General features: G+C 44.1%; 1 long non-coding RNA gene across 1 annotated transcript; it reads left to right on the forward strand.

The window, feature by feature from the left end:
• Positions 1 to 1,602: 1,602 nt before the first annotated feature.
• Positions 1,603 to 3,701, forward strand: LOC132682283 (uncharacterized). The gene is made up of 3 exons (XR_009611598.3): positions 1,603 to 1,946; positions 2,821 to 2,970; positions 3,221 to 3,701. It is a non-coding gene; the product is annotated as an uncharacterized LOC132682283 (long non-coding RNA).
• The last annotated feature ends 22,813 nt before the right edge of the window (positions 3,702 to 26,514 follow it).

The raw sequence follows: 26,514 nt of genomic DNA on the forward strand, positions 1-26,514 counted from the left end.
TGCCTTAGGGGAAAAAAAAGCAATTTACAGCAATATCTACAACCTGCTTCCTGATAAAATAATCCAGTGTAACAAAGTATTTTTTTAAGTTTGTTTATTCTGAGAGAGAGAAAGAGCATGCGCACGCGCACGTGAGTCACGGAGGGGCAGAGAGAGGAGGAGAGAGAATCCCAAGCAGGCTCTTTGCTGACAGTGCAGAGCCAGATGCAGGGCTCAGGGCTCGACCCCATGAACCATGAGATCATGACCTGAGCCTAAATCAAGAGTCAGAGGTTTAACCAACTGAGCCACCCAGGCGTCCCATAATTTAGCCAAGTCTTAAAGGGCCTACAAGCTCCATCAAATTCCCCTTCCCAGCACGTTTAAAAAAAAAAAAAAAAGGACAAGGACATCCTAGACATCCTAGCATGAAAACCATAACCCATTAGGTGCATAAACCAAAATCTGGCATTGTTCAAGTCTTGCTTAGTTCCAGTATTTTCACTAACGGTCTTAATGCCAAGATGGCCAAATTCCCTTAATGTGAAAGAGTGATCATTACCAATCACGTGATAATCTTTCGGTATTATTTTAACTAATTGATCTCATACCCAGCTGATGATAGGGTGCTGGAACTTTGCTAAGGTCGACAGTTGGGCCATACCTAAAAGGGCAGACAGGTGCTGATGGCCTGTGAAGTTTTAAGTCCTGCCAAGTGCCTGAATGTAAAGGACAATTTCTGAGGACGCAGTTTTGAGGAAGAGGAAAGCATATGGTGAGTTTGGTAATTCCTGAAGGAGCCATTCCAGATCCACCTAAAGGACATGGTTTCCCAGGGGAAAACAAAAGGCCCGTCCACTCAAGCAGCAGGTAAGAAAGAGATGGGCCATCGAAGCGACACCATGCAGCCTAACCATGGCCACCCACCCACTGGGAAGGTAACAAGCCCTGTGGTAAGAAACAATATGGTGGAAGGCAAGCGGGCAGGGAGGAGGGAAGCAGGCACTGCCTGTATCACAGGGAGTCAGAAGAAGGGCGAGTTACTGGCCAGGTAGGTGGGAGGGGCCACCAAAGCAACAGCTGTAGAAAGAACCAACATAAGGGAAGAGAAGACGTGGCTGGACAAAGAGACAGCATGTGGCTGGTCTGCAGAGGCAGCAGGGCAGGGAGGCTGTGGCTGCCTGTCTGCGGGAGTCCCCCAGCCCTGCCGTGGGAGCGTGCCTGCAGACGGGGTCATTTAAGCACATGTTAGCGGGCTCCAGAAGGAAAACATGGAACACCAGAGAATAGAAAAAACAGAATGAGATCTGGATTCGACTTTCTCACTTGCGTGCAGCAAAAATTGTGGCAATATTAGTAACCTGTTTCCCTTTTAACTTTTCCTTTTGAAACCACTGCATTTGCAATGATTGCAAAAATGAGACAAAGAACTCCCACACCCTTTATTCAGATTCACCATTTTAATGCTTTGCCACAGTTGCTTTATCATTGCCTTTCTATATATAGCACATTTTATATACTTTATATAGAGTCTATGCTATATAATAAATAATATTGGATTTTTTTCCCTGAAACTCTTGAGAGTTTGCTGACAATCTCCTGCCTTTTCACCCCAAGGTCCTTCAGCATATATCTTCCGAAGACAAGAATGGTCCCTTCCATTACAATGAATTAAAAATACAGAGAAATTAACTTTGACTTGATAGGGCTATCTAATCTACAGGCCGTATTCAGATTTCTCCAGTTGCCATAATAAATGTCTTCACATCGGTTTTCCCCCTGATCCGGAATGCAGTCCAGGACCCTGTGTTGCATTGAATTGTCATGTCTCTTTAATCTCCTTCAGTCCGGAGCACTTCGTCCCACTTTCCTGGTCTTCCACAACATTGGCACTTTTGAAGACTTCAGGCCAGTTGTCTTTCAGTACGAATTAGATTCAAGTTATGCATTTCGGGCAGAGATTCAAGGTAAGAGGTGCTTTAAGTACCTCAGACCGGAGCTGTGTGTTGGTTGCTCCCGTGATAGGTGCTGTAAACTTTGATTGCTTGGTTGGTTAATAGGAGGTCCCCAGGTATCTTCACTATGAAGTTACCATTTTTACCACTGTGGTTAATAAGTCGTGTGTGGGAAAGACTATGAGACCGTGTCGATCTCCTGTCCCTCTCTAAACTGTCATCCAACAGTTTTAGCATCCATTGATGATTCTGAATCCATCTTCACTCTGATGGTGACAAAATGGTGATTTTTCTAAACCTGTTCTTTCCACATTTATCAGATGGCATTCCACTTTAAGAAAGAGGTCTCCTTCTATTCCCCATTTATTTATTTATCATCACTATGGACTTGAGGATCCTTATACAATTCAATGAATTACAACCCATTGCTGCCATCGTTCCTTTTGATGCTTAGACTGTCCCCCGTGGCCAGTGCGAGCTTCTTAAGCCTGTCCCAGTGGCATTTCGAGGCGTCCTCCTGTTCTGTGAGCACTTCCTTACTTGCTGACATAACAAGATGCCCCAGAGTCATCCTGGGCTTTCTCCCCTTCAGCTCCGAAATCAGCCATTTTTTTGAGGAGCGTTGGTTTACCTTAGTGGTGCATAATATTTAGAAACGGACATCTAAACACACATAGTGTGCTCAGCTATTAGCAACTTCTTACAGAGGACCATGAAGGTCAATCTAGAGGTCTTTCTCTCGGGGGAGAGAAGGGTCGGGTGGGTTTCAGAGAAGGAGTTTCTAATTGATCACACGGCATTTATATTTTATACTTTACGTATTTAATTTATGTGTTAGCAAGAACAGGGAAAATGGTATTGACACTGCCCCTATTTTCATTTCCAGATGAATGGTCTTGCGATGGCTGTGGCTGAGGTTGCGGTGGTTGCTGCTGTTCCGTAACCCCAGGTGTCGTCCGGTGTCTGGGGCGTAAATACCTCGAATCCAGCCGCAACTGACCGCCTCTCTGACCGCTCACGAAGGCTGCGTTTGTCGGTAAATGTAAACTAACCCAAGCCGGCTCTTTCTGTACTCCTACTTTGGGGCCAGGACACGGTAACCCAACAAGGGCAGTGGTAACACATCCGGCAGTGAGTATTCACGCAATCACGGGCCCCACCGGACAGCTGGGACCCAGGCCGCTCAGAGCACTCAGCCCACCCGCTACCCCCACTACTCGAATAAATGTTCCACGTCCTCTAAAAGCTCTTTCAAAATACTCACAGACTCTTTCCATCCTTTCTAGGTCCACCTTTAAGTACAGCTGCGTTCCAACTCATGCCTTCCGTTGGCTGAACCCCCCCGCATAAACCAAAATGTTCGGTGACATGATATTTTCACAGACTACGGTCAACATAATTGGCGGAAATAAATGCAATAAGCAACACCTCTTGGGAGCCGTCTATTCCCGTTGCGGGCCAGCTTCAAATCCGAAGTGGAGTGATCAGCCCAAATTTCCGCAGTTTGGTGGCATGAGGAAAAGAAAATACTTATTCAACACGAGTGAATTTCCTTAAGCATTGTGAAAAGATTGCTGTCAACAAGCTGTATCTCATGCCACTTTAACTTCTAAAATCCCGCTCCCGATTTAGAGCAGCTGCACCGGGAAATGGCGTCCATACGATGTCCAAAGAGACATCCCTGCCTCTTAACTAAATAAAAACCAAAACAAGCATTCTCGGCCGGTTATAGAGTAAAACGTGACCTGCATTCCATCCGTAAAGAGATCTGCCACCACTACGTCTGTAATTTTTATCACTGAATGCTAAAATTGTTTTCATGTTCCCGTACCTTTTGCTCCTAAATTTTCTTTACGATGTACACGCGTTGCCTTTGCCAGAGGCTCAAAAGATAATACTAAACATGGGTGTATAGGCACTGGGAAAAGAAAAGGACCCGTCACCCTAGCGGCTGTTGCAGGCCCCAAAGGAGACGCTGCCGGGTAGTGCGGGACGGCAGTGGGGAAATGACATTCAGTTAAAAGTCCCTTTTTTGGTGGTTTTGTTCTGTTGCGGTTGTTTGTTGCAAAGACATAACATTTCTTTAAACGGCAGCTATAGGCTATCTCGTGAGTTTTTCACTTCACAGTGTTTTCTGCCAATGCTCAGAAGAGAAGTTTGCATTTTGAGAGATTATGTTAGCTGGCCGAACCCCAAGAAGACATCAGCTGCCTCTGGGCTCTGGAAATCTGAGTCTCCCTCTGCACGCAGAGCGGAGGGCCCATGAGTCAGGTGGCAAGGAAGGTGTAAGGAGGCCACCTCAGAAGGGGGGGTTGCTCTGGCCACCACGAGCCCCAGACAGTCCCCTGCACTGCTCTATTTCAATACATCGAAGAGGTGCATTCATTCAACAACCGTTTTCTCAAGACCTACCCTATTCCGGAAACTCTGCTAAGTATCAATAATACAAAGATCAATATGGTCCCTGTCCTCAAAGGTTCGGAACAGGAAGGACAGGATGAGGGAAATTGTACATTTACAGAAGAGAAGGCTTTCTGAGTAAAAGGTCTTCTAAAGAGAAGGAAAGGGAAAAGAATGAGTGAAAGAAGAAGGATGGCAGGAGAAAAGGAGGGGAGGTATGGAGGGACGGAAAGGTCTATGTGATATGTGACCACAGTTCCTAAGCACTTTGATAAGCCAACTACTTTAGCGCAAAGCACTTCAACGCCGAGGAAAAAGTCCACTCCTTTGCCTTAATCATTTCTAACATCGAACCAATACTGATATCACAGCCCCTCCAGTTACCATCCCCACAGGAAACACTTGGCTACAACTGCATTTCCTACAACCTCAAGCACTCACTAGTCTATCAAGGGCGCTGGCATCTCGCTTCGTCCTGTGGGGGACAACCTGTACTCCCGACAGTGTGCAAAGTGGGTGGGTGGTAGAGAGCATCCGGGGGCTGTTGACCTTAAGCACTCTTCAATAGCCTGGCCAGCAAGGTAAAAGGTGTCTGTCGCAGAAACCGTGGGTGCCCCTGCCCCTGCATTCTCAGCATTTACCACTTTCCTACAGGCTGGCCCAACTTCCCAACTGCCAACTCCCTCAACTCTTTCCCTCAGGGCTTCATCCAAGCTGGATCCCACTCTTCTCTCCCACCAGGCAGTTTAGAAGCACTGGGGAGTTAGCGGCCTCCCCCAAAGGCAACTCTCAACCAATGACCAAGAGGAGTCAGTGGAGAAATACCCCACTCCCTTCCACCGGGGCATGGTCTGGAGACACGTGATCCACACTGGCCCTCAGAGTTCTCGGCGGGGACAAGACCCGGATGCCCACAGTGGTACTTGCGCGAGAACGTGCTGTTTATTCACTGTCTTCACGTCCCTATCTGACTCCCCTTCCTGTGCCTCCTGGAACCACCTCCCAAGTCAACTACTTGCAGTGGAATCCTTATCTCAGCATCCACTTCTGGAAGAACCCAAACTAAGACAGCATCCCACCCTAGACAGCTTCCCATTCAAATTGGCTGTCAGGTCTCCTAAATAGGATGAGTGCCCCCAGCCAACTGCACAAACACAGCATTTCATTTCAAAGCTTGTTCAAAATATGTGTTAACGCACCAGAACCCAAGAGCTAGAGTCTGGTAGGTCCTTTGTTGATTGTATACTTCTGTTGCATGGATAGATTAATAGAGTTAAGGATTTGCATATGCCTCGATCATTCAATTTAGATAGTACATCGCTTACTTCCAATTTTTTTTGTTTTTTTTTTTTAAGTTTATTTATTTATTTACTTAGAGAGAGAGAATATGCACAATCAGGGGAGAGGCAGAGAGAGAGGGAGAGCGAGAGAACCCCAAGCAGGCTCTGCATTGTCAGTGCAGAGCCAGATGAGGAGTTTGAACTACCAACTGTGAGATCAGGACCTGAGCCAAAATCAAAAGTCAGAGCCTTACCCAACTGAGGGGCACCCAGGTGCCCCTTCCAATTTTTTTTCTTAAACGCTTAGATTTTTCTCATATTCCAAGCCACCATGGCATATTTAAAACCACTGTCTATTACAAATCATAACATTAAAAAAGTTAACAGCGTGTAAATCATTTTGTTGTTAGTATTTACTGTAAAAAATAGTGGATTTTATGTAAGAAATTAATAAACAATACCCACTTTAGCTTTTTGTGAAATATATGTCTTTTAACAATAAAATTGCTACATGTGCCCTAAAGAATCACGTGAAAATGATAGGCAGAAAAATAATTATTTACGCCTACATACAAATTGTTGCTTTTAATATCTGGGTCCGGAGGTCAGACGCATCTGGGACCTCCCGGTTAAGAATCCTGGCCTTACAATAAAGGAATACAGCATTTTGGAAGTGGTGCAAACAGCATCTGAATTGTTTTTAATCATAATTGCACAAAACTAATCAGATACACTGCGAGACTCGATAACAGACACAATTCCCCTAGTCGGTTGTGCTGAGGGTCTGCTGTACATGAGACGTACGTGAAAATCCAAATCGGTATCTAGAGCTTTCTATACTCTGTATAAGATGAAAGGCTCATTGACATGTTAATACTGAACAACACTGACGGCAGCCCAGCCTTATACCGCCTTCTCCTGTCACCACAGCAAGAAACGGCCTTCCGTCTCAGAACACCCCAAGCTTTCCAGCCCCGTGTACGTGGTACCAGCATTCCCTGCCTTGTGTTGGTGGAGGGCGTCTGGTCTCCTCTCTCCCTGCTAGATCAAGGCCATCTGACACCTTTCTTTTTTTTTCTCACCCAGACTACAAAAGAGCATCTTGCTTTCTACTTAATAAACATTTGGCGACGGAATGAACTAACTCACTGGTCTTTTTGAGGTAATCATTTGGAAAAACGGGCCAAGTGATTCCAAATAGCAAACGCTATCTCTATTCATCAACCCAGTGGCTCTAGACATCGTACTTCCTCGCTTTCTCCACGCTGAACACACACACATCCCACGGACACCTTACTGATAACACAAATGAAACGTTAGAGCAAAGTGACCACAAGTCAGTGACAATTTTACAAAACAACTGTGATAATGTCAGATGCCCTCCGTGCATTCAGTCAGATGCCCACACAGCCCAGGCAACACGGAACGTAAAACTCATCCTTAGAATCACTTGACCTCCACATTCAGCACTACCATCCACACCCACCAAGTGACCTTGGCTATGTTGCCCATCCTATCGGCACCTCAGGTTTCTCTTCCACATGTTGGGAACAACCATAGATAAAGAAGCTGATTAAGTGATAGCTGTTGTCACATTTGATGTCTCAAACTTGTACTCCACCCCCACCTACCCGATACTCAGAAGCTAGATGCAGCACCTATCTACTTTAAGTCCTTAACCAAAGCCGCAAGCAAGCCTCTTTGCCCAAAAGGATCCTTCAAACCTTATGAATTAAAAGAGAGTCATCTGATCAACAAGCATTTACTGAGCATTTGCTATGTGGCAGGTGTTGTTCCAGGGACTGGGCAAACAATGCAACAAGAGCCACACAATGCCTGCCGTCCTGGAGCTTAGAGGTTATGGAAAGGACAGACCAAAACATTCGGCAGGGGGGTGAGTACAGTATGGGGTCCTTGGGGGTACCCAGGAAAGGATCTGGAGGAAGAGGTGTTGGAGCCCAAGGATGTATAGGAATTGGTCAGGCAAACACAGCATGTGCAAAGGCCCAAAGTGTAGCAGATTATTGTATTCATGGACGTTATAGACATTTACTATCACAGAGGTGTAGAACAGTGGCCAGAGATAGGCCGGGGCAGAAAGCACAGCCGGATTGCCAGCAGCCTTGTAAATCTCATAGGGGAGTTTGAGCCTTGGGATACCATTCAGGCTGTCAAAGCCATGGGATGTGGAACATGATCAGATTAGAATGATTGCTCAGTTCTGCAGGACAGAACTTTAACATGAGAAGAGCAGAGGCAGGAGTAGTTAAGACGACGACTCCTGCAATACCCCAGGCAAGAGCAAATGGTGCTTTGGGTAGGATAATGGCAGCAGGGGTGAAAGTAACAGTGGATGAAATTGACAGATGTTTAGGAAGTAAAATCATGAAGTTTGTGGATACAGGGGCGACAAAGAAGAAGGTGTTGAGGATGACACCCAGATGTCTGACTTGAGCAACTGGACACATTTTTTGTGATGGAGAAAACCAGAAGACGAATTTGGAGGAAAAGATCCTGGGTTCTGTTTCAGACCTGGTAAGATGGTGATGACCATGGGACATACGAATGGAAATAATTGTTGGGCGCTTAGAAACAGGGTCTGGGGGGCAGATGCAAGTTTGGGCTTGTTGACTCACAGACAGTAGTTGGGCCCTGGGAGTAAAGAAAGGGCCAGATTGCTCAGTAGGCAGACTAAGCATGCCCTTAGCATATTAGCAAAACAGGAAAAGAAAGGAAAAGAAAAATGATTATGAAAGAAATTACACATTTTCTATTTCAAAAAGTGGAAGAAACTAGTCCTCGTGGGGAAAATCAGCACTTACTTAAGCCATCATTGGGTATGTTTTGCAATTTAGAATGAATTTGAATTTGAATTTTTCATAGCCAGGAAGTGGAAGATTATCATAATGCTTTCAGTATTTAGGGCCCCTAAAGATTTTACTGCACTCCTGAATGTAAACATTACCACCGCAATCTCAGAGCCACCATGGGAAATCCAAGCTCCAGAAAACAAAAGCGATGGCTCTCTCTACAGATGCTATGGGAACCTTCTGGCAATGTGAACTTGGGAAGGTAAGGAGGGCTGAGTCCCTGGTCAGAAGCCAGGTGGGTGACGGAGGCACTGCCTGAGGTCCCCGCACCCTCGAGCCCCTGCAGGTGGTATCTATTTAATCAAAGTATGTGGTCTGGGTGCCGATACCTTAACACATTCCTCTTTTAAGTAGAATTTTTGCCTTTTAAAGGAGATGTTTTGGAGACCATGCCCAGACCAAAATGCAGAAATCTTCTGGTCTAAATTTCAGGCTCTGAGGTAGGTCTGTGAGGAGAGAGGCCTCCTTCTTGGTCAGGGGGCTGCTTTTCTGGCAACTTCCAAGTCACACTACATAGGTGGCCCCATTCCTCCGCCTGCTTGTGTGGACAAAGCCATAGGACGGCCATCACTTCTCAACTCTCTTTGTATCCAAGGCCTGGATGGTGTTCAAACCTCACCCCCCTACCAAGTCCCAAAACCACTTCTGGCTCTTGAGGTGCTAGCCACTTATAAAACTTCTGAAAAGTCAAAGTAAGGGCCAACTGCACTGTAACCTGAAGGCTTTTACTCGAGTAATCGCCACTGCTGCTGAAGGTCGAAATGCTGGCAGGAGAGCGTCCCCAGGGCCCATAAAGCTGTGTTTCCATTCAAGCGTCCTCAGATAAATAAGCACTGGGCCCTTGTAAACACTCTGTCCTCTACGGATGTAAACATCCTCAAGGTGTATTCAAGAAACTCAACCACTTCCAGTGCGGCATGTTATTAACAGCTGCTGGTTATTCCGCTCCCCCCCCCCCCCGCCCCCCGGTTCTCATGTGCCACTCATTTAGATCAGCATGGAAAAGGGGGGGGGGGGCGGGAATTCTGTTTACTTACAGAGCAAGAGTTACTGCTTAACCAAGCCGTGCTTCGCATGTTTGATAAGAGACCAGAAAGCAAGAAACGGTATTTTTTCCTTGGAAGTTAGCAATTAACTTATGAAAAGCATAGATATGTACCAGACTGGTTTGACAAAGGTTCTAGAAGGTGGTACTCACCTTCCACTCACCCCCAGGCGTGCAGTTTGCAATGTTGACAACAGAACGACCGAGCGAGCCTTACTGAAACGATTTCGGGATGGGTTGCAGATCCGTTGGAATAAAAACCACTGGAGCTGTCGGAACGAAAGACATGTGTGAGGGCCCAGAGTATAAACTGGCAGTAATTCCCTCATCAGGCTCCACAAACCCTAAGAGGCGGCCATTTTGTTCTGCATTAACAGCTCTGTGCGCGCTCCCCGACGCCACACATGGAGGCCTGAAGAACTTCCGGTAAACCGGGAGCCCAGACAGCCGGGAAAGGACGGTGGGGAGGGAAAACACGGGCATCCTGCCCTCTGTGTATGAGGGATTCTTCTTCACGTGAGAGGCCTGGGGACTCAAGGCAGGGACATCCGCTTTAAAGCGTACTTCTCCGGAAGTAAAAAGCAGACATTTTTCTCCTACGCTGGTGAGAGGCCTGAACTTCAGGCCCTGGGACAGGAAGTGACCTAATATAAGAGCAAGAGGCAGTGAGGTCGGTGGTGATAACCACGCCTCTCAAAGCTCTGTACATCCACTCACTCCAAAGCGCGTCCTGTGGAAAATGCCGAGAACGCATTTTCAGAACCAAGCTGATGGCCAATTGTGCAAAAGGTCCTCCCTGGCATTTCCGGCCCTCGGTTGGCATGCTCTAGGGGACGTGCCCTAGGGGACGGTGAATAATTGTTCTTGGCACGAGGCATTGCGCGCTTGACTCTGCTTCAAATATCCTTTGCATAGTTTTCTTTCCTCCTATGTTTAAAATTGCTTTTTAAATTCCTCTGTGTTATCAGAGGGGGTTGTGAACTCTCCAAGTGTCACCGTCTTCTTTGGATCCATTTTCTTCCCTTTAAGAACGAGGCTTTAATACACAACATATTCATTGAGAAAGCTGCTTCACCGGCGTGCTGATGAGCCGCTCAGTCACAGAATGTGTACTTCTCTATTTATCTAGGTGTGTTTCTTTGTCTTCACATTTATTTAAAAAAAAAATAATAAAAAGGAGTTTTATGAGCTTGGTGTGAAGTCTGGGAAAGTCCCACAGTCCGGGAATAGTATCAATGTGCTGTGGGTAAAAATTCAGGAGCAAACAGAAACCCAGATGAAGGGATAATCGAAATCGAAGTTTATAACCCAAAGCTGCTTATCTGATGGCTCGAGTCGCTGAGAATCCACTTTCCACATCCTTCCGCCTTGTAACCTTCATGTTCTCAGACTCCCTTTCTCCTTCCCTCCCTCTTTCTCGCCCTCCTTCCCCCTCTGGGCTTTGAGGAGACATTAGGATATGTGGGAATATGATGAAGACATATTTGTGGCATTTATCTTCAGACAGCAACCAACCAACCTTCTATAAGAAAGAGATTCCAGGGCGCCTGGGTGGCTCAGTGGGTTAAGCGACTAACCTCGGCTCAGGTCATGACCTTGCAGTTCATGGGTTCAAGCTCCGCATCGGGCTCTGTGCTGATGGCTCAGAGCCTGGAGCCTGCTTCAGATTCTGTGTGTGTCTCTCTCTGCCCCTCCCTCATTCACTCCCTCTCTCTCTCTCTCTCAAAAATAAATACACATTAAAAAAATCATTTAAAAAAAAAAAAAGGAGATTCCATTTTCTTAGAATGGGCGAGCTATCCACACTGACTTTTCTGATTGACCTCTAGCATTCTTCCCTTTGCTAAAACCCCTGCGGAGGGAAGCATACGTTGCTCATCTTAGAAAGGCTCTACCTGTCTGCACACCTCCAATCGTCTCGCTACTTCAGCCAAACACTCAGGATATCAGGACACAGTCAAAACATTTCAATAGTTTATTCTGACTTTAATTTACACTGAACTCAAGACACTTTATCCACAGAACAAGCTACAGAATAGTTAAGTCTGTAAAGCCCTCTCTTCCTCCCTGATGTGAGGGGTAAAGAGTTATCCTAGAATCAATTATGTGTACATGGACAGATGGGCAGAAGTTCCCCCCAAATTGCACTGTATCCAACTAGAAGTTTTCTTCTTCTGAAAACTCTAGCTCATGCCAGCATACCTAGCTGATTATCAATCCAGATTCTTTCACCCCTTATTTCTTAAGCAACTGATCTTATCTCACAGTCGTGGTACCATATCTGCCACAGTGGATGTGCCCAAAAGTGCATGCGGCCAGGCACGCCCGTGCACACGTGCATGCCCACAGCTCAACGTCCAGGCCCAGTATCCCCTGAGTTTCCCCACCCAGCAACATAGAACAGTGCATCCAGTTGGCACTTCTGCTTCCACAGGTCCCTATCTACCCAGTTATTCCCAACTGCACCCACCGTGTCTCCAGACAAATGCCTTTTGCCTCGGGCCACAGATCTAAGTTGATTTCCAGCTCTGAAGCCTGGCTTGCCTTTTTCTACTAAGTATATCATCCCTGTCTTTGGTTTGTTGTGGTTTTTGTCTGTTTTTTGTTTTTCAATGTTCTGAGTTCTTGGGTTATAAATTCACATTTCCCCTCATAGTCAACTGCCTGTCAGTCTCCCTTTGTCAGTGGTTTCCTCAATATAAATCAACACACAAATGCCCAACAATTTACAAATGCAGCCTGGGTTCCCTAGGCCATCCCAGCCGGCAGGCAGGTCTGGGGTCTCAAGAAGATTCACACACAGCAGGTCTCAAGCTTTGCCCACCCTCGCCACCTCAGAATGTCGATCTCCCTTCAAACTCGTCCCCTTTCAGGAAATCCCCAGGAGCGTTCCATAGTGTCTGTCCCTGTCCCTCGCTTCTACTGAGGGCTCTGAAGTGCACGTAGCAGCCAGGACTGTGTGAGCCCATAACAGCAGTGCCTTTGCTGAGGCCACCCCGGGCTGTGCCACAGAAGAGATGCTCCCAGTTGTCGGTACCAAAGCTGTCCCTGCGGAGGGCAGAGGAGTCGGTGCCAGAAGGCCAACCCTCATGGCTACCAAGCCACTGGACCTACTGGCTTCTGTCTCTGCCAAGGGCAGTCAATTTCTCTCCCCCACATTTGTCCTGAATTATCTTGGTTCTGGAACTCATCAGAGAGTGCCCCCTCGCAGCCCGGTATTGTACAGACGCCAACGAGGCAGCTTTTCCTGAATTTACTCCCACGTTATTGCTGTAGGACTCAGACACAAACCCAGGGACAGGCCGGTGTGTATTGCAAATATTTTATCCTAACTGGCCTTGAAGTCAGCTTCCCTTCCGCCCTGAGCATGCATGTTTTCCAGGTGTCTTTTTGGTTCTTCTCGAGGACAGCCCCCAGGCAGACTCACATGCCAGCCTCTCAGGCAAACTGAGTCACATCCAAACCCCGGCATGAACTATATAGCCTGGGTTCCAACTGCAATCTTTGCTACACATACATACAGTGCCGTGGGTGTCTTGGCTCGGAGGCATGAGAAAGGTCTGCTTCTCCCCATGTTTTTGTGTCTATTGTATTTAAAAAAATGTGTTCCTAGTGTTCAACACAATGATATTTCTAAGGGGGAAGGGATCTTATTTAAAAGGTAAGTGAAACTAATGAGGGAAAGAGGCAACACTTTGAAAAGGATGCCCTTGCACCAACCGTGGACTAGGCCCACTCAGTCTCCCTGGTCAGCCATTCACCTCTGTGGGACGGGACCCACCCAAAGGAAAAAGTCAGCTCCCTCCCGGGTCCAGCCTGTCCTTGGTGTCCTGTGCCAGAGCACTCACGTCCATAGGAAAGCATCGGGAATTGATGGGTAAGGGGCTGGGGGGTGCTGAGGCTTATCAAATCCCATGAAGCACCGACTCCATGCCCATATCAGCTTACTCATCCTCTCATTAACTATGTGTGCTAGTTTTCTGAGTGCATTTTCCGTATGAAGCTATCGATGCCCAGAAAGAACAATTTGCCCCCAAATCACACAGCTAATGGAAATGGTTGTGACAAGTCTCATATTCAGAGCTGCCTGACTCCAAACTCCACGCTCTTTCATTTAACTGAAGCTTTCCTTGGGGCTAAGATGTAGAGAATGGCCCAGGAGAATGGAAGCGATTCAAGAAAACCTCAGGGACCGTGAAGAACATTAGGTAAGTGGTGACTGCCACATTACGGTGCCGTAGCTTCCCTCACGCTGGATCTGTAGGAAGCGTGCACCCCCATTGGTCTTGACAGTTAAAACCCCCTACCAAGACCATCTGCAGCTTTTTAGTCTCAGGCCCTTGGCACCTGGTCGCATTGCTGAAACTCCAGATCACCTGGAATCAAGCGACAAGTGGAGTAAAGTCCTCTACAAACACACACAGCATGGGGAGTGAGCCTCTGACTCACATCCGTGGCATCTCCCCACTGCCCCACCAGAAAAGGGACTCCGAGTTAATTTTTAAAACTCTTCTTTTGGATGAGATCTAAATGAAGATCTCACCGCCGCTGGCCCTTCTCATTCTGGCATGGATACTTGGGCCACATCCTACCCAGCTGATTAGAATCTGACTCTTTAATCTCTGGCCTCCTATTCAAAAGTGAAAACTAAAATACATTGAGACTTTTCACAGAGAGTTGATTAGTTCCACCACAAAGTTGTCTGCTAGTTCTCCGGTTAATGCCTTAAGCAAACAATAATAAACAATCGCCTGCACGACTGTGATAAAGGGGACTATCTGGCTAGAAAATGGGAGTGCTTGGCTTCTATTTTCAAAGATGCAGTCCTCGTAATTCAACAGCAGGTTAACAATTAGTTATTTCAAACAGTGTCCTCTTCTATCTAGTGTGTTATCACAATTTACTATCTCTACAGCTACATACTCAGACGTATACGGGAAAAATTACATACATTCTCACGGTCCATTGTACTTTAAAAAAATCAGTTGTTTCCTTTGGGTTTTGATACCTGTACTTCTGGTACTTGGGGGCTAGAGGCCAAAAAATGTTCACAGATCACCATGAATATTTCAAAGTTTCAAATGAGCGCTACCCTCCATACAGTCCCTCAACTTAGCATTTCTTTTTCATCTCCTCTTTGCTCTCCTAAACCCGCTCTCTGCTGGTTATGCAATCCGAGTAACCCCATTCAGAGCAGGACTCTGCCAGTTCAGATACAACACTTCACAGACTCCTGTTTTTCTCATATTTAGTCCAATTTCTAATCCTCACTCAACCAGAAAGAGATAGAAAGATAGAAGGCACTAAAGAAAGACTCTATTAATTTTATGGCCGCTCAATTAAACTATTACTTCTGCAACTTCTAAGTTCTCATCTGACCATCTGGGAAGGTCTGCCAAGACATAACCCGAAGACAAACAAGCACAAGGTTTGTTTGCATTTTGCAAAGCGCTGGAAATCAAATACGTGTGTACCGCAAGCTAAATTCCATGAGTGTCCCGATCAAATGTGTATAATTCCATACGTATATTCCAGCCCAGATTTGAAAGTGGAAAGAAGGAGAACATTTTCTTCCTCCCTCCCCCAGTGCAACGTTAGAATTCTGTTTAATTTAGATCACTAACAGCAAAGATTTTTTGAGATGCAACATAGCGTATTGGTTAGGAGTACGGATTCTGGAGCCAGACCTCCTGAGTCAGAATCCTGGCCACACAACTTACCAACTGTGTGCCCTTGGGCAAATTACATAATATCTCTGTGCCTCAGCTTTCTCGTCTGCAAAGTGGGGATATTACAGAATACTTACCTCACAGGAAGCTATGAAGATTAAACAAACAACATTTGTCCAGCTTTTAAAGGAGACCCAGACAAGTGTTTGATAAAGAGAGAAAAGAAAAGAAAAAACTAAATACCATTGTGGGTCACACACCATCTGCTGCCTTTAAGGTAATCAAAACTAGCTAGGAATATAAAGGAAAAGCAAATAATAGTACAAAGAAACATAACAATTATGAAATAAATACTGGCTTTTGCTGGTGGCTGTGAATATAACCAGAATATTTGCCTGAAAAACAGACAATAGTTATGAAGTCCTTTGAATTGACAAACTGATCCAATATTTACACTGTAAGTCATAAAGACCAAAGTCATTTTATTCATGGCACTGTTTAGGTTTGAAACTATCCCGAAGAAGGACAATCATCCATCATCTTGGAGCTTCCAATTCTGGATTCCAAATCCAGGCGATTATTTTTACTGCTTCATTTTTTTCACCAGATGGAGTTAAGAGTTCTCTCAGTATTTCTGGCCTGGAAGAAACAAATTCCAACTTATGTTCTAACGTCATTAAACGCTCAATGGTGATGAAGGTGATATATAATAATTTTCTCACCTCGAACCTTTAAGTAAGTGTAAAGTTGGGAAATTCATCATGTTAAAACTTATTCACAGCTTTGTCTTCTTACGTTTTTAGTAAAAATGGAAGTCTATCGTAAAGCATCCATTTTTCCCCAGAGCCCACTATGTGCCTAAGACAGGGCTATATTCCGTGGAAGAAAGAGAAAATCAAAGAGGCAAAAAAGTCTGTTCTAGAAAATTTTACCATCACACTGGAGAGACAAAACATGCTGATACATTTAAGACAACCAGAGAACAAAATCAAGATCATATGGAAGAAAGTACCTGGTGGGGTGGATCTTCAAGATGGAGAAGAACTTTACACAGAGTCTCAAGACGGTGAATTTTTCTGGTACAGGCACAAAAAAACGTGTAGGAACAAATGCCTTCGAAGTTAATTTAATGGCTAGGTGAGGAATTAGAATAAATGCCATAGGGCTGTGAACCAGGAGTACACCTCAGCTAGATTAGACTATACAGAAGAGAAACACACCATCACCCCACCCCACTGGCATGAATTTTCGGTGAGAGTAAGTCTAACCCTCACTTGTTTTGTGGTTTACCTGATGAAAATACTCATGTTCCAGTTTGGTAGAGTTGGTACATCCGTTTGTTTACAGACCACGAACACGAACAGAAAATGAGAAAATCGTTTGTATTTGCTTTTGAGCTGTCACCATCGACAGTGGAATACAGGGGAGGTAATCATGTGAAGTTCGTGGCATAAGGGAAGCGTCAGAGGCCCAATGCATTCAGAGCCAGGGCTTTAAAAAACATTCCGTTGGCCTCTCCAAACATCTTCAGCAGGATTTGACCCTCTGGCACCTTCAGGCCAAACTCAATTGAAAACAAAGCAGCCAAATCATGGAGATGTAATGTACAACATGGGGACTATAGTTAATAATCCTGTACTTTAGGGGCGCCTGGGTGGCTCAGTCACTTAAGCATCTGACTCTTGATCTTGCCTCAGGTCATGATCTCACGGTTCCTGAGTTCGAGCCCTGCATCAGGCTCTGTGTTGACAGTGCAGAGCCTGCTTGGGAATCTCTCTCTCTCTCTCTCTCTCTCTCTCTCTCTCTCTCCCCCTCTCTGCCCCTCCCTGCTCATGCTCTCTCTCTCTCTCAAAATAAATAAGCAAACTTTAAAAATAATAGTAATAATATTGTACTATAATTTCAAAAGTTGTTAGAAATTCTCATCACAAGGAGAAAAAAATGTAACATGTCATGGTGACAGATGGAAAATGGGCTTAATGTGGTATACATGTATAGGCCATGTATACAAACGTTGGATTTGTATGTTATATACCTGACACTAATATAATGTTGTGCCCCGGTTATACTTTAATTTTGTTTTAAATCAGCCAAGTGTAGAACAAGAGAAGCTGCTTGCTAAAAAGCAAGAAAAAGCCCCGTGTCGAAAGACCAGGCGGGAGGTACAGAACCCAGCGGAGGCTGGAAGCAAGGCGCAGGGCAGAGAAAACAGAGTAGCACAGGACAGCACCAAAAGCTGGGTCTGGTCAGAAACCTATCTCAGGCCATAGACAGCCTGAGGCCACCTGCAGGTATAGACACGTGGGCCCAGAGATCGGGCTGGGGGCAGGACGGGCTAAGACGAATGGCCTGTGCCCATGGTTTCCTGAGGTTTCCTGCCAGGATTGCCATTAGATACTCTGATTTCAGGGAAGGCCCCAAGTGACCTACCTTTTGAGTTTCTTTTTTTTAAATAAAGTACTTGCTGTTACGAAATTGCATATTGATTTTCATTTTGTTTTACTGTTCTCAACACGACACATGTGTTCAGTCCAATGGCAAACCGTTCTGTAAGGCTTGTTGAGAAAACAACAGTCACAGCTCCTGCCCCATATTTCGCTCCCCGAAAGCAACCACTTTCGAACCTTTTAGGATGAGAAGCTGAGCTGGCTATGACATCTGTCACCCACTGATCACCAGGGTGGATTCCGCTGATCTGGCTGGCGAAGCAAGTGTCCCCTTCTTCCCTCACTGCTTCATCGGCATCTGTCCCGAAGCTCCATTCCCTGGGGAGGAGGAGGGCCATCCCTGAGAGAAGAGGACCATTCTTCAGTCAGCGGTGGACAAGCAGCGGCACTCCCCTTCTAGAACCTCCAACCAAGCTCTCAAATCTTTTAGCTCATCATTTGCATATTTGCATCCACGTCTGTAAGTCACTTACACATATTGCTACTTCTGAATTCTTCCATTTTAGGTATTATCTGTTGGCTCTCACACACACACACGCACACGCACATCCGTTGCACAGCCACCGTCTTCCCGATGGAGTTAAACTGTGATTTACATTTGACCCATATTCACGGGTTGCACTGTTATATCCACGTAAATGCCATTCACAGATTATTCACGTGACGCAGCATTTACCCTTCCCTGCGGACACAATAATTTGCTTTCCTTGGGGCATATCTGCTTTTCTTTTACTTACTTCTCTATGTTCTTATTAATTCATCTCTCAGTTCTCCTCCAGTTCGGGAAAGCTCCTCACAATATATTCAAATGCAAACGTGTGCTAGCTCCTGGCCATTTCTTTCTGGACCTGGTGGGTGTAACCTTTCTAACAGCATCGTTTCATTGTCCCTTCGTCGGTGCTTCAAGAGGGATGACAGCCAGCTGTGGGTGTTCACTCTGCCATGCTGCTTAAACTTGTCACCTTTACCCATTGATGGTTTAATCAGAGCTTCAGTGCTTGGGAAATCGAAATATAAGGATATTGCGAAAATAAAGATGAGGGATTTCATTTTCAACGCCCCTGGTTTTAAATTTCCTCAGCGGCGTTGTGCTTGATCTGAAGGGTCTCTTGTGAGTGAGCCTCGCCTGAAGGAAGAAAGCCACGCGGAAGACCTCAGCATCCACCTCGAAGCTCGCATTGACTGCATCTTGGCCCTTGGCCACCACCTGTTTGCTGAGGCGACCTTCAGTCAGACTTCCCTTCGGTGTGCCCTTTGTCAGGGCACTGCTCGGGTACCCGCTGTCTTCTTTCTCAAGAGCTATCAGATGCGGCTAATAAAAAGCTAAGGAAGGAACTGTGTCCCTGTGCCTCCACGAGCCAGCTCCTCTTCTGGGCAGATCCACGTTGATCACCTGGTGACATGTTTTTGGTGCCCAAACCCCACAGCCCTAAAATGATTAAGGCTTCAGATCCGGTCCTAGGAAACCCGCAAAGTAGGGAGTGGATGCCATAGACAAGACCCCCTTCCTCGTTTTGGCCGCTCTCATCCCGCTCGGGGCTCACTCCTTGTCTCAAGCTCCTGGCCGGCAGGTACTAGTAAGAGCACTGGTGGAAGTAAGACAGGTGTACTTCCCATGCCCACTGTGTGATTCTGGGCGAGGAATTTAATCCCTCCTGAGCACGTAATTATTTGCAAACTGGAGATAACCATGCTGGCCTAGAGAAACTATTATGGTATTTATAGTTAATTAATACAGAACTGTCACTGCCAGCAATATTAAGGATTTAGTAACCTGAAGACTCCCACTGTAATACAACGTGAAACACCAAACAAAATATCGGATTCCTTGTAAATGCCTAGCTGGGTCGGTGGGAATGCGAACTGGGGCAGCTGCTCTGGAAAACAGTGTGGAGGCTCCTTAAACAATTAAAAATAGACCTGCCCTATGACCCAGCAATAGCACTGCTAGGAATTGACCCAAGGGATACAGGAGTACTGATGCATAGGGGCACTTGTACCCCAATGTTTATAGCAGCACTTTCAACAACAGCCAAATTATGGAAAAAGCCTAAATGTCCATCAACTGATGAATGGATAAAGAAATTGTGGTTTATATACACAACGGTATACTACTTGGCAATGAGAAGGAATGAAATCTGGCCTTTTGTAGCCATGTGGATGGAACTGGATAGCGTTATGCTAGGTGAAATAAGTCATACAGGGAAAGACAGACACCATATGTTTTCACTCTTATGTGGATCCTGAGAAACTTCGCAGAAGACCATGGGGGAGGGGAAGGGAAATAAAAGGTTAGAGAGGGAGGGAACCAAAGCATAAGAGACTCTTAAAAACTGAGAACAAACTGAGGGTTGATGGGGGGTGGGAGGGAGGGGAGGGTGGGTGATGGGGATTGAGGAGGGCACCTGTTGGGATGAGCACTGGGTGTTGTATGGAAACCAATTTGACAATGAATTACATATTAAAAAATAAATAAATACATACATACATACATACATACCTAGTTGGGTTCTCAAAAACGGGGAACTTCCCAGAAGCCAGATATAAAGAAGAAACCAAAAACCAGAGTGCAAAGTTTGTGAGCCCACACTGTGACAACACAGGGAGGGGAGAAATTGGAGTTAGCCAGAGGAGCCAAGAGGTTAAACTGCAAGTCCCATATAAAGACACAACTCTCCAAGATAACTCAGGAAAACAATGAATTAGGGAAAAAATTCACCTCCAGTATAGGCAGAAAAAGAGAAAGCCATTCTATTTCTGATTGGGTTAAAAAAAAAAAAAAAGGTCCCCTGGGAATTCAAAACCTCAGGCCAGATCTCACACAAGTTTGAAGAAATCATGCTATCCAAGATGAAACCTTGGGTCACCTAGAAAACCAATCCAGAACCCCTCTAAAGGGACATGATTCACAAACCTGAGTACAGCACATGGAGAAAGAAACCGCCATCAGTAAGACTCGGCAGACAAAATACACAGCAGGATTCGATTGTTAACGAATTCTGACCATGAAACAACTGAATAGACACTAAAAAATAAAATTTTTAAAGATTTAGGACAAAAATCATAATAAATATACAAAATGAATAAGATGCTATTTTAAAAAGGAATAGGCAGGCTTAAAAAACAAATAGAGCTTCTAGTAATAAAAACTATAGCTGATGAAATGAAAACAACTCAGTGGATGAGTTTTAACAGACTATTAGACAAAGCCGAAGGAAGAATTAGTAAACTGAAGATAAACCTGAGGATACTGCACAGAATGTAGCATCTCTTTTTAAGAGGTAAAAATATGCGGTGGATAAAATGAAAATGTCCAAAAAATATCTAACTGGAACTCCAGAAGAAACGGAGACTGGTAATAAGAGACATTGTCTGAAAACCAGGAACTGAAGGTGCCGAACACATTTTAGGACCCCAATAAATAGTAATGATTTTGAGTTTGGTTCTTATACTTATGTAACCCTGAAGCTCAAGCACTAGAAACCACACGAGCTCGTAAATTGCCATAGGTCTTCTACAATCTGGTCTGTTGGTGGAATAGTTATAAAACGAAAGAAACTTAGAGGTAACCTATTTATATCACCTAGTGGATAACCTGAGTTTTGATCCCAGCTCTCTCACTTATTAGCTAAGCTTATTGTTAACTCACTGAGCTTCAATTTCTTCAGCCATATAATGGAAATACAAACAATCTTCAAAAAGTGTTCCTCTAAAGATCAAAAGGACAAAACACATGTAAAACGCTTAATACAGAGTTTGGCACAGAGTAAACATTCAATAAATGAAAGCTATCAATACTTCTTATTGTTAATTTTCACTTCAAGTGAAAAATTAGAAGCCCAGAAAAGCTAAATAACTTCTGAGACTCACACAGAATATTAACAGTACACCAAGAATTAGAATCCAGCTTTCTTAGCCCATATTCTTGTGCTGTCTCTGCCATAATTCACTGTGTCTCAAATGCAGCTATTAGGAAGCTAGAGGCTGGCTTTAAAAGAGGTACGTGAGATTTCAGAAGCATGGCCCAAGACGTTTCCATCCCATCTTAAGATGACATAATACACAGTGGACAGACACAATAAGCTTTCATGACATAAACAAATGACTACTCAGTGATGAAAAATAGGCCTATAGGGAAGGCATTTCTTTCTTTTTTTTTTTTAACATTTATTTATTTTTGAGACAGAGAGAGACAGAGCATGAACGGGGGAGGGGCAGAGAGAGAGGGAGACACAGAATTGGAAGCAGGCTCCAGGCTCTGAGCCATCAGCCCAGAGCCTGACGCGGGGCTCGAACTCACGGACCGCGAGATCGTGACCTGAGCCGAAGTCGGACGCTCAACCGACTGAGCCACCCAGGCGCCCCAGGGAAGGCATTTCAAGTGAGAGGACAGATGTGACATCTCAGGGCATATCAAGAGAAGATCAATGTTGACTCCACTTCTCAGAGTGATGGGATGTACAGAGGCACCAGTTCCTTGCTTTCAGGGACCCAGGAAACAGGAGGACTCAAGTGTATCGGGGAGGTACTTATTCATGGTATATTGCCAACAGTCTCTGGAGCTCAACTGGAAAAATCAGTCAGTATCAACCTCACAGAGCTGTGTGTGTTTCAGTAGCACCCAAGGAAACCTGAAATCGTCTATGGTCAAAGGTAGAGTTTCTTGTTTGCCCTGAGGGAATCTGCAAGTGTGGTGTCAATTGTGCAGTTAGAAGACTCAACTATATGCTGCCTATGAGAGACTTACTTCAGCTTTCTTTTCACCTCAGCTTTAAGGGTGCACAGAGACTGAAAGTAAAAGGATGGAAAAACATTCTATACAAATGGAAACCAAAATAAAGTAGGAATAGCTAAACTTGTATTAGATAAAATAGACTTTAAGACAAAGAGTATAAAGGTGAAAAAATGCTCACCATCACTCATCATCAGGGAAATACAAATAAAAACCACGATGAGATACCACCTCACACCTGTCAGAATGGCTAACATTGACAACTCAGGCAACAACAGATGTTGGCAAGGATGCAGAGAAAGAGGATCTCTTTTGCATTGTTGGTGGGAACGCAAGCTGGTGCAGCCATTCTGGAAAACGGTATGGAGGTTCCTCAAAAAGTTAAAAATAGAACTACACTACAACCCAGCAATTGCATGACTAGGTATATATCCAAGGGATACAGGTGTGCTGTTTCAATGGGGCACACGCACCCCAATGTTTATAGCAGCACTATCCACAATAGCCAGAGTATGGAAACAGCCCAAATGTCCATTGACAGATGAATGGATAAAGAAGATGTGGTGTATATATATATATATATATATATATATATATATATATATATAATGGAGTCTTACTCGGCAATCAAAAAGAATGAAATCTTGCCATTTGCAACAACATAGATGGAACTGGAGGGTATTATGCTAAGCAAAATTAGTCAGAGAGAGACAAATATCATATGGCTTCACTCATATGAGGAATTTAAGATACAAAACAGATGAACATAAAGGAAGGGAAGCAAAAAGAATATAAAAACATGGAAGGGGACAAAATATAAGAGACTCAAATACAGAGAACAAAGTGAGGGTTGCTGGAGGGTCAGTGGGTGAGGGGATGGGCTAAATGGGGGAGGGGCATTAAGGAAGACACTTGTTGGGATGAGCACTGGGTGTTATACATAGGGGATGAATCACTGGAATCTACTCCTGAAAACATTATTGGACTATATGCTGTTTAAATTAAACTTAAGTAAATTAAAAATAAATAAAGACAATGACTATAATAGGAGACAAAGAAGGTCATTATAATGATAAAGGGACCAATCTAACAAGAAAATATAGCATTAGTAACTTAAAAGCACCAAAATACATAAAGCAAATATTAACAGACCTAAAGGGAAAATAGATAGCTATACAGTAATAGTAGGAGACTGCAATACTCCACTTTCATCAATGGATAGATCATCCAGACAGAAAATCAACAAGAAAACATTGGACTGAACTGGCATGTTTGACCAGATGGACCTAGCAGACATACACAGAACATTCCATCCCAAAGCAGCAGAATACACATTCTTCTCAAATGCACATGGAACATTCTCCACGATAGATCTTATGTTAGGCCACAAGACAGGTCTTAATAAGTTTAAGAAGACTGAAATCATATTAAGCATCTTTTCTGACCACAACAGTATGAAACTGGACATCAAATACAAGAAGAAAACACAAATATGTGGAGATTAAACAACAACTGAACAGCCAATGGATCAAAGAAGGAATCAAAAAAGAAATTTAAAAATTTCTTGGGACAAATGGAAACGGAAATAAAATCTTCCAAAACTTACTGGATGCAGCAAAAGCAGTTCTAAGAGGAAGGTTCATAGTGGTAAATATTTACATTAAGAAAGATCTCAATCTTAAAAACTGAGAACAAATTGAGGGTTGATGGGGGATGGGAGGGAGGGGAGGGTGGGTGATGGGTATTGAGGAGGGCACCTTTTGGGATGAGCACTGGGTGTTGTATGGAAACCAATTGACAATAAATTTCATATATTGAAAAAAAAAAAAGATCTCAAACAAGATCTCTAACTTTACAACTCAAGGAATAGAAACAGAACAAAGCCTGAAGTTAGCAGAAGAAAAAAAACAGCAAAGTGAATAGCATCTACCAGTGAAATAAAAAACTAAAAAGACAATAGAAAAGGGGCTCAGCATCACTAATCATCAGTGTGTATCAGAACCATGAGATATCACCTCACACCTGTTAGCATGGCTATCATCACAAAGAGATAACAAGTGTTGGCAAGGATGCGGAGAAAGAGCATCTCTTTTGCATTGTTGGTGGGAATGCAAACTGATGCAGCCACTCTGGAGAACAGTATGGTGGTTTCTCAAAAAAAAATTAAAACTAGGACTACCGTATGATCCAGCAGTCCCACGTCTGGGTTTATATCCAAAGGAAATTAAAACTAGGACTACCGTATGATCCAGCAGTCCCACGTCTGGGTTTATACCCAAAGGAAATCAAAACAGGATATTGAACAGATATCTTCACTCCCATATTCACTGAAGCATTATTCATAATAGCCAAGAGATCGAACAGCCTAGATGCCTATCAATTGATGGATGCATGGATAAAGATGTGGCATCTACACACAGTGGAATACCTTTCAGCCATGAGGGAAAAAAAAGAAATCTTGCCTTTATCCTTGAGCTCATTATCCTAAGTAATGTCCCTTGAGAGCAGTATCCCAGGAAAAATAAGCCAAAGAAAGACAAATGTTGCGTGGTATCACTCGTAGGTGGAATCTAAAACAAAAGTCAAGGGGCGCCTGGGTGGCTCAGTTGGTTGAGCGTCCAACTTCAGCTCAGGTCATGATCTCACGGTTCATGAGTTCGAGCCCCGCGTTGGGCTCTGTGCTGACGGCTCAGAGCCTGGAGCCTGCTTCAGATTCTGTGCCTCCCTCTCTCTCTGCCCCTCCCCCACTCATATTCTGTCACTCTCTCTCTCAAAAATAAATAAAAACATTAAAGAAAAGTGTTTAAAAAATAATAAAAATAATAAATAAAATAAAAGTCAAACCCATAGAAACAGAAAGTAGAAAAGTGTCTGCCAGCGTTTGGGGGGTAGAGGAAATAAGGAGAGTTTGGTAAAAGTATACAAACTTTCATCTATAAGATAAGGTCTGAGGACCTAATGGAAACATGGTGAGTTTAGTTGATAACACTGTATTGTAAAATTGAAATTTACTAAAAGAGTAGAGCTTACATATTCTCACAAAAAGAGGGAAATCCTTTCACAATGTATATATGTATATTAACCACTATGGCATACATTTCAAATATCTTACAATTCTTTATGTCAAGTATATGTCAAAAAAGCTGAAATAAAAATAAAAATAAAATAATAATCATAATAATAATAATATATGGTAATAAAAATCCCATTACTAGCAAAAATAGACTAACAAGGATCAGGTTAACCCTCCCACCAGAAACTACTAAAAACTAAACAAAATAAATGAAAAAGAGTTTTCACAAATTAAACATCAGACAGCACAAGTCAGTGATTCCTGAAAGAGGAAATATGAGGCAAGCTTACTGTCTCAAGAGGGTATCGAGGCCACAGTGCACTGATAAGGAATGCAGGCGACACCATGAAGTCTCCCTGAGCTGAGGAAATATAAGTCCAGGAAAACCAAGGCAGCTAGAGCTTGCCAAGCAAAGTACTGGAGAGGAGAGGGCTGAACAGAGGGAAATCCCTGGAGCCTTCTTCATTCAGCTAAGTTCTGACAAGAACATGCATATGAGGAGGGGCACCTGGTGACTCAGTTGGTTAAGCAACCAACTCTTGATTTCAGCTCAAGTTATGATCTCATGGTGGTGGGATCAAGCCCCACATTGGGCTCTGCACTGGTCATGGAGCCTGCTTAGGATTCTGTCTCTCCCTCTTCCTCTGCCTCTTCCCTGCTTATGTTCTCTCTCTCTCTCTCTCTCTCTCTCTCTCTCTCTCTCTCTCTCAAAAATAAATAAATAAATAAACATTAAAAAAAAATAACATGCATATGAGCAAACTACCATGACTAAGGAAATAACTACCCAAAAGGAGCAGAGAGAACCATCCCTGGGGCTTAGACTCATAAATAATTCGTGTTCCCATTAGTCAGAATGGAAAACCTCATAATTCATGAATTATCAGGTCACGTACTCAGTGGAGCATTTCCTCAGCAGAGGGCAAAAACTAACCCTATATTGAAGGATGGCTCTAGTCATGCTTTAAAAACTTTTAAAGCAAGCCCTAAAAACATCAAGACACTTCTACATAATTGTTCCATAGCCAGAATGAATCTCTAGAATATTTATAGAAATACAACTA

Source organism: Panthera onca, chromosome A1, assembly GCF_046562875.1.
Source record: "Panthera onca isolate mPanOnc1 chromosome A1, mPanOnc1 haplotype 2, whole genome shotgun sequence".
In the NCBI taxonomy this organism is placed as follows: domain Eukaryota; kingdom Metazoa; phylum Chordata; class Mammalia; order Carnivora; family Felidae; genus Panthera; species Panthera onca.